The sequence below is a fragment of the Prionailurus viverrinus genome, chromosome F2 (assembly GCF_022837055.1).
Source record: "Prionailurus viverrinus isolate Anna chromosome F2, UM_Priviv_1.0, whole genome shotgun sequence".
Classification (NCBI taxonomy): Eukaryota; Metazoa; Chordata; class Mammalia; order Carnivora; family Felidae; genus Prionailurus; species Prionailurus viverrinus.
This window is the reverse complement of record NC_062578.1, coordinates 62,558,445-62,571,661: the sequence shown is the minus strand read 5'-3', so window position 1 is coordinate 62,571,661 and position 13,217 is coordinate 62,558,445. Positions and strand designations below refer to the sequence as shown.

Sequence of the window (13,217 nt, the reverse complement as noted above, 5' to 3'; positions counted from 1 at the left end):
AATTTTCTGATAGAAAAATGGGCATAATTAATACCATTCGTCCTTCTTAGGTACAATGTGGTCGTTCTGAGCATTGTATAAAATCAGGTGTGAAGCACTTAGCTATGGCAATGGCAAACACCAACCTTTAGAAGTTAGCCATCGTTACTGTCATCAGCAATCATTATAAAACCTTAAATTTATGATTTTTCTTCAGAACAGAATCATAGAAGTGAAATCTCAGGGGTCGTTTTTAAAAACACGGCTCTCTAAATCAGAAGTAGGCAAAACACATTCTTGTCTGTGCCCCTTTTTCCTGGGATACTGGAAACTCAGAATAGTTCCTCAGATTCTGATTCTTCTGAGAGTTCCATAATGCTAACCTTCTCAATCTTGCCAACCAGTCCTGTGATTTCTCTCCTAGTTGGGGTAGACTGGTGGCCTTGGATACAAATATTGGACAAAATGACAGTGGGTGATAATTATATTCTTCCTCAGAGGTAACACAGTTGCCTTTTCATAGGATCACTAGGGGGCGCCTGGGTGGCTCGGTGGGTTAAGCATAAGGATCACTAGTGTCTCAGTAAGTACAGAGAATTGGGACACGGGGTCTTCAGGATTCTCTACTGATTGGGAGAAAAATGTGGGTAATTGTATGTTCCAATCACAGACCATTTTGCATGTGGCTATGCTGCCCGAATTCCTTAGCACAGTGTCCAAGACTGTTCATTATTTACCCCTTACTTACTTCTCCAGCCTTATCTCTTGCTATTACCTCCCCACAATGTAATACTAAAATCAAACTGTAGGTCCTGCCATTCCCCGAAATGTGCTATGCTTTCTCTCCCACAAGGCTTTGTACACAACGTTTCCTTGCCCTGAACCATATCTAGTTAGCCCTGCCCCCTTCGTTTGACTAACTTCTACTTGTAATCCTGGCTCCATCTTAAATGCTACGTCTTCTTGGAAGGGTTCCTGTCCCCAAGTCTGAGTGTGGTGCTCCACCTTTAAGCTCCGGTGGCACCCTGTCATTACCCTCACTAGATTTAAATCGCCTGTTTACTTGCCTTCTTCCTGATCGCACCATGTGGCAGCCAGGGGGTTGCGTCACTTTGATCTCCCTTCAAGAAAGAACTTGCTATTTAACTGCAAGGAGTGCAGTTGGCTGACGGCCTCCAGCTGTTAATGCCTCAGAGATCTACCTCCCTTTCAAGTTGAGGCCTTGGTCTTTGGGGGCAGCCCCAGCCAGTGAGCATAAGAGTGGTGCTGGGGCTAATGCAGGACTTCTAGTGGGAAATCTTTGGGTTGGCAGAGACTTCGTCAGCTCTGCATTGTGGTCTGAGGCTTGCTCTGCCTCAGCCTGTGCTCAGAGACATTGACTGTATGAGTCTCTCTGAACTTTCTTCATCCCATTCATGGGGCAGAAAAACCCTGAATTTGAGTCTTGTCTTCTGTTCTCTTTACTCCCCATACAGCAAGCCCCGGTTTTTCACTGGCCGGAGAGGATTTGCCTGAGCCTACCTCTCTGTCTTTCCTTTCTCAGATGTCTTACCTGCTTTTGGGGAGAAAGGGTTCCCTCACCCTTTCACTTCCGTGGGTCATTCTCTAATAACCCTCTTGCATTCCTAAATTTGTCACTGCATCCGCTCTCTGGTTAACCCAATTAACACAGACTGCAATTCTTTGAAGGTAAGGGCTATATTCTTATTCAAATTGTATCTTCAGCTCCCAGAACAACACACATTAGGATCTCAATAAACAACCATGTTAATGACTGAATGAACGAATGAATGAACGAATGAATGCTCAAGACAGTGTTCAGCACTAAATAATGTCTTGATCCTGTACAGTTCACAGATGTTGGTCAAAATTCAAGAATATTCGGATTTGAAGACTCAGATTCATACATGAAATGCATTTCAGGAATGACATAATTGTGCATTTTCAAGTGGGTATTTTCCAGTGGTTGGATTTAGGCCAAGTATGTAATTTACCCTTTAGGATAATCCCATGGGCTAATGTAGTTGAGTATGAGTCATAATAGATATTTGTACTTAAAATTACACAATAGCTACAAAATTGTTATTTACTATCAAAATAGCAAATTTTGAATATTACTGCTTATGCCTGGAAATCTCATCTAAATATTGCTTTATAGAATAAAATCCAAAGGCATTAAAATCTTTCAGAATCCAGGCCCTGTTTATTTGGTACTTGTCACACTACCATCTGTATAAAGAGAGTAGCTAGCTGGCTCCCCCAGGAGACTGTGAACTCCTTGAGGGCAAGCATTCCATGTACTTCTCTGTACACCAATCCTCCCACCCTAACCTAACCCCCAGCATCTGCCAGGGCTGCTTGTACTGGATAGCAATGGATTTCAAATACAAGCTTCATCACTTACTACTTGTGACCTTCAACTTATAAAACCCATCCTTGTTTCTCCCACCTTTGCCCCTCTGATAAGAACTAGTAGTGAGATATGGAGATTTCCTCTCCTCTCCTTTCTCTGTCTTTGCTCCCACTCTCCGTCCCCCCCACCCCCAACGTTCCTTCTTCCCCACCTTCCTCCTTGCTCACCCCTTCCTCTTATGTTTTTTTTTTCTCCTCCCTCCCTTTCTCCCTTCTTCCTTCCTTCCCTCCTTACTTTTAATCCCCATGCATTTATTAAATATCTGCTATGTCCCAGATACTATTGCTAGGTGCTTTGGAAGCAGCAGTGAATAAAGCAGACAAGACTTATGTCCTTCTGGACCCTCACATTAAGGGTGGAGGCTACCAAAAGTAATTATCCAAATAATGAATATGTGCAATAAAGTTATAAGTGAAGGGGTGTGATGGGCAAAAAAATGCACCCTCCCACAAGAAATCCATGTAAATTCCTAGATCCTGTGAATATGACCATATTTAGAAAAAGGGATTTTCGCAAATGTGATTGAGTTAAAGATCTTGAGATGAAGAGATAACACTGGGTTACCTGGGTAAGCCTTAAATGGGCCCTGCTGACATTTTGATTTTGGATTTCTGGCCTCCAGAACTGGGAACAAACACACTGCTATTGTTTTAAGCCAGTAAGTTGGTCACAAGTTGTTATGGCAGCCACAGGAAACAAACGCAAGGGGTTATATAAACAAGCTGCTGTAACCTAGGCTGGGGACCCAGGAAAAGACTGTACATAGACCTTGTCCTCCTCAGGTCTTCCCACCTTCTGTTTTCCATAACGCTTGAGAATATTGTCTCACTTTCTGGAATCTACATTCTTTCCTTTCTATTTGGAACACTCCCACCTTTCCCTTGCCCAGAAAGTTGGAGATTAATAAAATTGGAGACTAATTCTTTTTTTTTTTTTAATTTGAGAGGAGTGGGGGGTGCACAGAGAGAGAGAGAGACAGAGAATTTTAAGTAGGCCCCACACTCAGCATGGAGCCCGACATTGGGCTCGATCCCCCAACACCAGGATCATGACCTGAGCTGTAATAAATAAGTCACTCAACTGACTGAGCCACTGAGTCACCCCTGGAGATTAATTCTTGTAAGTTTGACTTGATCCCCCTTTGCTGTAGATTCTCTGAGGTCTATACTCCACATTTCTAAAAAATTACCACTGATAATTACTATTTATCAGCCTGGGTATGTATAACACAGATAGAAGGAAATTGCTACGGTGCACTTTGCCAGCAGGTGCCATTCCCTAACTCAGTCACCATGATGTGGTGTAAAAGGCACAGGTAAGCGTCATGAGTTCCACATTTTGATTCAGCTTCTTTTTTTTTTTTTATTTAAAAAAATTTTTTTAAATGTTTATTTCTGAGACAGAGAGAGACAGAGAATGAGTGAGGAAGGGGCAGAGAGAGAGGGAGACACAGAATCCGAAGCAAGCTCTAGGCTCCGAGCTGTCAGCACAGAGCCCAACGTGGGGCTCGGACTCACAAACCATGAGATCGTGACCTGAGCTGAAGTCGGTCGCTCAACCGACTGAGCCACCCAGGCGCCCCTTTAATTCAGCTTCTGATCCCAATTGATTATATGATCTATGGTGAGTCATTTAGGTTATTTATGCTTCAGTTTCCTCATGTGTGAAATGGAGGGTTTCAGACAGGTTTAACCCTAAAGTTTTCTTCTGGCTTTAAAAATAATCATAATGCTATAGTCAAATCTTTTTACAATTGTGAAAAAATTATGTAAATTGACTTGGGGATCCTATAACATTAATACTATAAATAAGAAGTCTGCAAAACACATTATCTAAAAGGAAGAGGACTTGAACTCATAGGTACTGTGCATCTGTTGGTTTCACCCAGCCCCAGTGATTCCCAGTATCAGATGTACAGGTAATCACAGGTCCTTGACTATGCCCCCAAAACACACAACTCAAAGTCCACCTTAGGGAATTCACTGGGGTTTTTTTCCCCAGTGTCATGGATTTCCTGGTGTAGTATCTATTGGTAAGCTAAAACAAGTAGTATCAGCTGAGTTATTCAACCAGAAGTTCCATATCAAACTTCTTAAAGCAGATTGGAAATAAACAGGTCCTAGTCCATGCCTGCTATGGATTATTCATCATTCTAACAAATCTCTGTGTCTGTGCTCTAGGCAAACCAAGTCTAAACATGCCTCCTGTTCCCTCACTCTCCTCTCTCTATGCACCCCCACAAAGTATATGACACAGGATAATATTAGTCACTTGTATATATCAATAGATGTTCCTCAATCAGCCCACTTTTGCCTGACACTGCAGGGACCAGAAATGTACAAGACATGTATGGTCCATACCATCAAAGAGCTTACTTGTACAAAGGTAGCCAAGCATTCATGCCAGCATTGTGTTCTAAGGGCCAATGTAGGAGTGCTTGAATTTGTTGTAGAAGCAGAAAGCAGGAAACAAATACTCTGGTCTGTTAACACTGGAATTTAGCCCATAGATCTGAGCTGCCCAACTTACCATTGTTGTCTCCAGTGCCTAACACAGTTTGCCCAATAGAGTTAGCACTCAAAAGATATGAATTGAATAGATAAATGTACAGTCCGAAGTGGGTAGGGATGGTCAGGGGAAGGTTCCAGAATGAGAGAGACTTGATTTAGGGTTTGAAGCATTGAAAGATATTAGATGATACAAGGCAAGAGGGAACTTATAGAAGAATATAAGGGAAGTTGCAGAAGTAGACTCTGCACAGAGATAAAAGTAGGATTTGGATGTAGAGTTCATGCTGAGATGGATTCTTAAAAGGTTAATATCATTTCAGTTCGTGACTTATACATTGTCGAGTAGCAGAGTCTGCATCTAACATTTGTTAATTTTGGCAGTGGCAACAAGAGGTTCAAAGACCCAGGAGAGATACATGGTCTTTCTTTGGGGCTGACTTGCAAAAACTTTCCTAATTAAGTGCCAGTGTTTTTATGTGTCTCTACAATCTCCAGATATGTAGTGAAAATATTTAAGGCTACAAGATTTGTGTGGCTACCCACTGCTAAGCCTAAGAAGGTCTTGTTTCATGGTACAGTGAGCTGAGGTTGTTATCCTAGAACATAGACCGTTGAGAACTGTCCCAACAAGAGGCTCTTTTCCGAAATTTGCCAGAAACGGTCGTAACGGATGACCAGGACCATGTTCAGGACCATGACTCTTCCTAGCCCTCCTTTATTCTTCTCCTTGGATGTGGGTTGTCTAGATTTGAAGGCCCAGATATTGTCTTTCTTCTTTGCTCACCTCCTAGTAATTTTCATGGAGTCAGGTGGAATCACAAAGATAAATTAAGTATGATGATATTCCATTTAAGATCCATATGGCTTCTGTTACTGAATTGGAGCTAACATTCTTACTCTTTATGCAAAACTACTAGAGTTCTTTCCTGTCTCATTCGTGTCCTCTTAACCTACATCTAAGCTTCTGTGCTTGTATTTTTGCATCATGGAAAGTTAAACATCAGACTGTTTGTTGGAAAGCAGCTTGGTGCATAGGCTCTCTGCTGCCTAGACTTCATTTTCCACTATGGTAATGGGAATAATACCTAACTTGTCATCCTCATAGGTTATGAAGAAGAATCTAGTAAGATCATGCACATGACAGCCTTTGCAAAATTTAAGACATGTAAGATGTAAGGATGTTTTCATTTTTGAGTCTTCTCTAAGCATATGGCAGTCTCAATTTACTAAGTATTTCTGTTCTATTATACAAATAGCTACAGAAATCCCAAGGCTTTCCTAAACCTGAGTCAGGAAAATATTGTCAACCTCTTAAAATTTCCATAGCTTCATATCTTTTATGCCAGTCTCTTCTCCCCTGCGACCAACACCGTGGAGAACTCAATACATGTCTGCTGAATTAATGTATGAATGGCTCAGCATCTATCAGTCAGGATAGTCTAGGCCATGCTGCCATAACATAAAAACCCTGAAATCTCAGGTAGCCCAACAAAACTCATGTAAAATCTGATGCAGATCAGTGAGGCAAGGGGAGGCATCCAGTGACTCAGAGGTCCAGAGTTCTGTATTTTGAGTCAATACATGGTTTCCAAGGTTCCTGCAGGGAAGGAAGAGAAAGGTGGGGAAAGCTCAGAGCTTTTAACTACCCTTTCCTAGAGGTGACACATGTCATTTCCACTCATAGCCTGTTGGCCAGAACTAATAATCATACAGACCAACTGAACTGCAAAAGAGGCTACAGAATGTCAGGGAACAAATGCTGAGTGCTGACTTCTCCATGGTACAGTGCTCTCCATCTCAGTGAGGCATTGCCTGCTACACCCTCGATCCTGTTCCAGGCACAGGGAAACAGCAATATGTAAGACAGAGAGACTCCCGGATTTCGTGGAGGGTATGCTGAGGTGGGAGTGTGAAAGCATTTTGGCTGTGCTCTAGTGTTCTACTGTGTGCTAGCTATTCTTCCACTCCACTTGTTTATTCTTCTACCTCAATTGTGCCATTTTCTAGAGTGTCCACGTTTTTAAAAGGCTAGGACTTGCTACCATTCTGCTAGATCTGTGCTCCTCCCTGGGAAGTGGGACTTACTTCTCTTGCTTTATCTCATGTCTGCTTGTCAGAACGTTCAGAAGCCCCTGTGGTTTCAGTGGGGAGGAGGGGAAAGGGAAGGAAGGCTGGGAGGCAGCGACTTCCAGCTGGACATGTTTGAGTTGGCACAGTCTCTGTAAGCAGCCTTGACTCCAGAGCTGCTGGAAAATGTGCTTATCACCCTAGGGGGTTGAGCAGGAAGGGGAAGGTCCCAGCTCATAGAGTCTGAATGAGAGCTAATGGTAAAGGGGTCTCAGCCTTCTGGTGGATAAGCAGGAGGAAGACTTGGGGGGTCCGGCTTCAGGGGATGAGCAAGCTGTGATAGTGTCTTCTCTACCCTAGCCAGACAGAATGGAAGCTATTGTTAGTTTCCATTGGATGAATGGGAGAAGCATGCACTTATGTTTCCTTCTCTGCCAGTTTCTTGTGACAGTCCTTTCCTTCTATCATTGGACTTCCCTTCAGCTTGAAGGAAATATTTTTTTTTAATTTATTATTTGCCAAAACCCTGACACCAGTCTTTGAGCTGACTTCACCCAACATGACTTATTCCTCTAATGCAAACCAGTGTTTCTTGCTTCTCTGCACTGTACTTGATACTTATATCACATATCATTAGCATCCATTTTCACACCTCTGTCTCCAGTTTTCCTCATACCTCACAGCCCAGAAAGCTGAAAACTTCATTCCCCAGTCTGTCCTTGCTGTTAGGCACAGATGCAATTTAGGATTTACCAATGAGTTGGACTCTCATGAGATTGGTCAGTGGAAAGGAGGAGGACCATTCATCTTCAGTGTTGGTGTTGGCTGATTCACAGTCTCATCAAATGGGAGCATTGGCGGTGACCAGGAAGGCTGGTCTAGGAACCACATTTGGGGCTGTGGAGCACTGGTAATGGTGAAAGTGGTTTTCCTGTAGCTTCCTGAAATGGGGGTGGTAACTGCAGGAGAAGCCTGGAAGCCTAGTGGTGGCCTCTGTTTTCAGTCCCTGCCATCCTTCCCACAATTTTGTAACCACTTATTTCCCTATTTTAAATCCTCTTCTGCTTGAAATACCTAGAGTAGTTTCTATTTCCTTCACTTATTTCCTAACCCGTGCAGTGCTTTTATGCACTCACTGGGATGTCCACTGACTACAGCCACTCACTAACAGGTGATCAGAACACATACTCTAAGTCTCATTCTCTTATCACTACTCCATGCCACCTCCTTCCTTATTTTTTACATTCCAAATCAAGTTTTCCTCCATCGCTCTGTCCCTGATTCCTGCATTCCAAGCAGATGTCCTTCCCATACCTCTTCTTGTTGGCTCATTCTGCCTAATATTGATACCTACATTTCCCCTCTAAACTTACCTCCACAGGAAGAGAAGAAAGAAGTTAGCTTTTATGGTCAAGAGAAGTGCTTTCTATATGTGTGCAACCACTGCTCATGTGCATGCTTAATATTTGTTGGGTGACACTGTGTTAACCTATAGAGTATAAGAACACCGCAAAGAAGGAAAACCTCTTTTCCTAAATTTAAGTTGATACTTCTCCCAATCTCATAAGTCAAGAAGACTATAGGGCAATTATAAGACTATAGGGATGTACATTCTGGTGGAAGAAAAACCACCAAAGAAGAAATGGTGGAGGAAAAAGAGTCAGGAGGAAACCAGTAGGAATTTACCCATACAGCAAAGCCCTGGGTTTTCTTCCTTGCTGACAGATCACCCCTTTGCTTTATCTTTCATTTCTCTAAAACTCTCTTGCTGTTGTTCCACAGCAGATACTAAGTGGCCCCGTCCACCAATTCACACACCTGCAGCTAGGCTAGGGGAGCCAGACCTGGGGGTAAAGAGATCAGCTGTGCACACCACCAGCTTTCCTCAAAGGGAAACTTGGAAGTAATTCTCAAAGGTTAAAGGAAATCTGCCAATCTGGAAGCTGCTGGAAAAATCCAACATAACACTTAATTTCTTTCCAGTCTAAAGGGAGAGATTGAAACGATGGAGAAGCTATACAGCTCATTGGATGGAGAACACCAGGGAAATCAGAACTCAGTAGTGAACAACTGGATTTGCAACTGGAAAAGCTTCTCTAGGTGGTAAAGTTAGGTCTTCTCCTTAAATTCCACCTTCCGGTTTTCCCACCAGATCCGTGTGCAAGTGTTGGCCCTGGTTCTAGCTTTTCGGTTCATGAGAACTGGTGCGAGGATCGACAAAGAATCCAGCTTTGGTCTGAAAGGAGCAGGCAGGTGAACAAAGTGTGAGTGGGGGTGGAGTGGCGGAAGGAAAGCGAGGGGGGTGTTGTGTGGGAGGAGGGAGGGAAGGGAGAGGGAGGGTCTCAGGGAGCACAGGGAGGAAGAAAGCAGACATAAAGAACATTTCTGCAATGGACAGATCTCGTCCAAGCCTCTTCAAGTCCTGACCTGATAAACTCTTCTATTTCTTAGATTTCTCATTTGTACTGACAAAGGTTTTTAGGACGGTTTGTAGTTTTTCCCGTGCCTACTTGGTTTCACAATTAGATGCCACCTCCTCCAGTCTCTGCGTGATCTCTGGACCAGCAGCAGCCCCTTGGAACTTGTTAGAAAGGCAGGGGGTCGGAACCCCACTTTGGCCGTGCTAAATCAGAACCTGCATTTTAACAAGATTGCCGTACGATTCTTTTGTACATTACAGACTGCGGCTGTGCCCTGCAACCCCAGAAACAAATGAGGAAAAGAGAGTGTCAATGAGTGAGTGAGTTTGCTCTGACGAGGCTGGTGTAAAGGAGTATGAACTGTACACGTATGTAAAAGTGCCATACGCTCTATTTTGTGAGAGACTAACGGCGGTAGTCAGTAGATAGGCTGGCAGTAGGCCATCACAAACCAGGAAAACCTGGTGAGACCCTAAACCAGTGGGTCTGAAAAATGCAGTATGCATCAGAATCACGAGGAGAGCTTGTTAAAACAGACTGCTAGTTCCTGCCTCTTCCAGACTTTCTGATTCAATAGTTCCAGGGTGGCCCTGAGAATCTGAATGTCTAGTCAGTTCCTAGGTGATGCTGTTGGTGCTGATCCAGGGATGACACTTTGAGAACAACTGCCCTAAGCCATAAAGATATTCAGATAAAAGAACCTCCCTTCTACAGCTGATTTGGGATAATTATGGTCTCAAATCCCCTATTGAATTTGCCATTGGAGACCAGACCACTTTACAATGACTTCCAGAAAGAGGCCCTCGTGGGAAAGCCCTGATACATTTCGACCAGCTGTGTTGGGTTGAGAGCTAATTAGGAGGGAAGCTAGCTAGAATGGTCTTGCTTTCCCAGCCGTGTCATGCAGCAAACCAGGAGACAGTGGGTTGGTAAAGAAAATTACACAGATGAGACCCGGAAGCTGCCATTTCATTGGAAAAGGTTTTGCCTTTTCATTACAAGAGAAAGCTAACATTTCCCATCCTTCCTTCCACCAAAAGTAGGCAAGCATAAAGCCAAAGTCAATTTCTTACAATTTAGTAACCTCAGTACCAACCAATTATATTCTGGGACATGAGAAACAGCTGTTGTAACATTAGAGCCTGAACAGTTCCATCTCAGCTATTTAAAGGGATAAAAGAGCCAATATTTTCATTCCCTTGTGATATTATCAAGACATGATAAACAACCAAGACTATAGTATTAATTACATTAATTTGGAGAGGAGAGAGACCACTTTAATTGCTCCAAGCTGGAGAATAATTTTTTATGGGCAGACAATCATTCCATAAATTCACATTAGAAAGGGTACTTTGTCTCTTTCTATCAGCAGCAAAACTTCTGGAGGCAAAAAACAGCTACAACCCCCATTTAAGATGGATTTCAATAGAAAAAAAATTCTCACTGTTGCCATGTATTATTTATTGAACTCTGACATGTTGAACTATCTGGTAGAAACAAACATAGGGAAGGCATTTGTCTTGAAATAATTCATAATCTGAAACAGGAAGTAGGATTAACACAGCTAGATTTAAATACCTTCTCGTACATAGAATGGACATAGATGTGCCACCCTGTCAGGGTTTACAAGACCAAATGAATGATGGGCATCAAAGTGCTTTGTAAGCTGTAACCCCTTATAAGAGCAGAAAAGGAAAGAGATATCGTGTATTGTGTGCCTTATACATGAGGCACCGAGCCAGGTGCTTGACTTGTATAATCATATTTTCACACTCATAAGAAATCTTAGAAAAATAAAAACATAAAAAAAGAGAATGTAATAAATAGGTAACGAAAATGCCCATTTTTGTCAGTGTGGAAATTATTCAGATAACTTGTATGGCTCAGGTTAATTAATGGGATATGTGCTATAGGTATCCTCTCTCACCCCCAAATACACAATAACTATCTGTTGATCAATAAGTGGTCACATTCTGAAGTCACCCGAGCATATGCTATAGTTTTGGTAATGGAAATATACCAAAGTAAATCTATCTGCTGCAATTCCTCGGATTAAAACCCACATTTGGCTTCCGTAGTTGCGATGGAAGGGGAGGATTTAAGGTGGCTCCAGGAAGTAGCTCCTCAGAGGTGTTGAATGCAGCAGGCATTACTGTGGCTTTGGACTAGCCATTTGTAACTTCATGCCCAGGGGACTCTGTCCAGGTTTCTAGAAGTATTGTTCTAGAGACTCTCAATAAGCACTGCTAACAGCGTTGTACTTTGCCAGGTTCCCCTGCCTGTGCTTCCAGAGGTACTATGAACAGTCATAAGGAAGAGGTCTTCCAGCCCTCTGAATGCTCTGGAAACTTACTTGAGGATAAGAGCAATTCAACACTCCTCTAGTAATACTCACACAAAAGAAGGGCTTGGAAGCAATTGAGAGAACATGCTAAGATCGTGCATTCCTCAGTTGCTGGACCAAGGGACATGCTGTAAAGGGGAGCGCTTACTGGAGTATAAAAAACTGAATATTGCAAAGTTCTGCACCATCCAATTCCTTTTTATGTAGAAATATTTTCATAACTTAAATGTCCAATAGGGGATTGCCTGAGCAAAATGTGGAGCAACTCTATGAACACAAAAAATCATGCAGCGAAACTGTATATCAATATGAAATAATGTGTGAAATGCATCGTAAGAGAGGCTTTCAGTTGCAAAGCAGCATTGTTCAATATTGTCTCACCTTTAGTCAAAAATGTATGAACGTGAATGGAAAGATGTTTGAAGTGCATATATATATAATCACTTGATAATGGAATTACAGGTTATTTTTATCCTTTCTTTGCTTATCTACGTTTTCTGAATTTTCTACAAGAACATGACTGGTAAAAATAAAATTTTTCTGAACAAGTGTTATTTTTCTTAGCATCAGGATAAGAATACATAACATTTATTGGAAGCTTACTACTGTACACAGTGCTTTACCCTTGTTAGGTGGTTTTCTCCTCACAATGGCATTATGAAGTCATTCTTTCGTGAGAAGAAGTGTTCCCCAGCAAAGCAAATGAATCAACATTAATTGTAGAATCACATTTCTTTCTACTATTCCTCAGTCATCTGGAAATTCGACTCTTCCTAACTTCCACCTATAGCCTCCATTTTGAAAACAGGCAATAAAATTAGGAAGAAGATTTGTGGAGGAGATTACTGGTATAGAAAAGGTGACGACTATGGATCTAGATACAGCTATATGCTTATGCCTGTCACAGAGTCCGGGTTATCTTAGCAAAATAGCTTTTCCTAAGTGAAGGCAAAGGGAAAATACACAGATAATACTAAAATTGCTTTCAAAGAAACACCTCGGGGCGCCTGGGTGGCTCAGTTGGTTAAGCGGTTAAGCGTCTGACTCTTGTTTTTGGCTCAGGTCATAATCTCACAGTGTTGAGATCAAGCCCCACATGGGGCTCCACTGTGAACACACTTAAGATTCTCTCTCTCCCTCTCTGTCTTCCCCTTCCTCCCCTCTTAAAAAAAAAATAAATAAATAAGGAATACCTTTACTGTAGTTTCAGTATACAAATGGGATGGAATAGGGTATACTCAAAAAGCTAAACACCTTGTAGCCCTGAAAAGCAACTAGACCCCAAACTAGTAGATCTCCCAAGAGACCTCAAGCATGTCCATACCCAAATGATCCCCCCAAAATACCACTTATTCTCATTTTTTGATGCCCCAGGGAAATGGCGGTATGAACCAAATTTCTTTTGGGTTTGTTGTTAACCCGCTTTTAAAACCTTAATTTCCGTAAACACATAAATAACTGCAGAAGACACTATCTGTGGCCTA

The 13,217-nt window shown here is 42.2% G+C and overlaps 1 long non-coding RNA gene across 1 annotated transcript in view; it reads left to right on the top strand.

Annotated features, from left to right (window-relative positions):
- LOC125156371 (uncharacterized) overlaps window positions 1–13,217 on the top strand; it is a 49,726-nt gene that overhangs the window by 25,033 nt on the left and 11,476 nt on the right. The window lies entirely within an intron of this gene.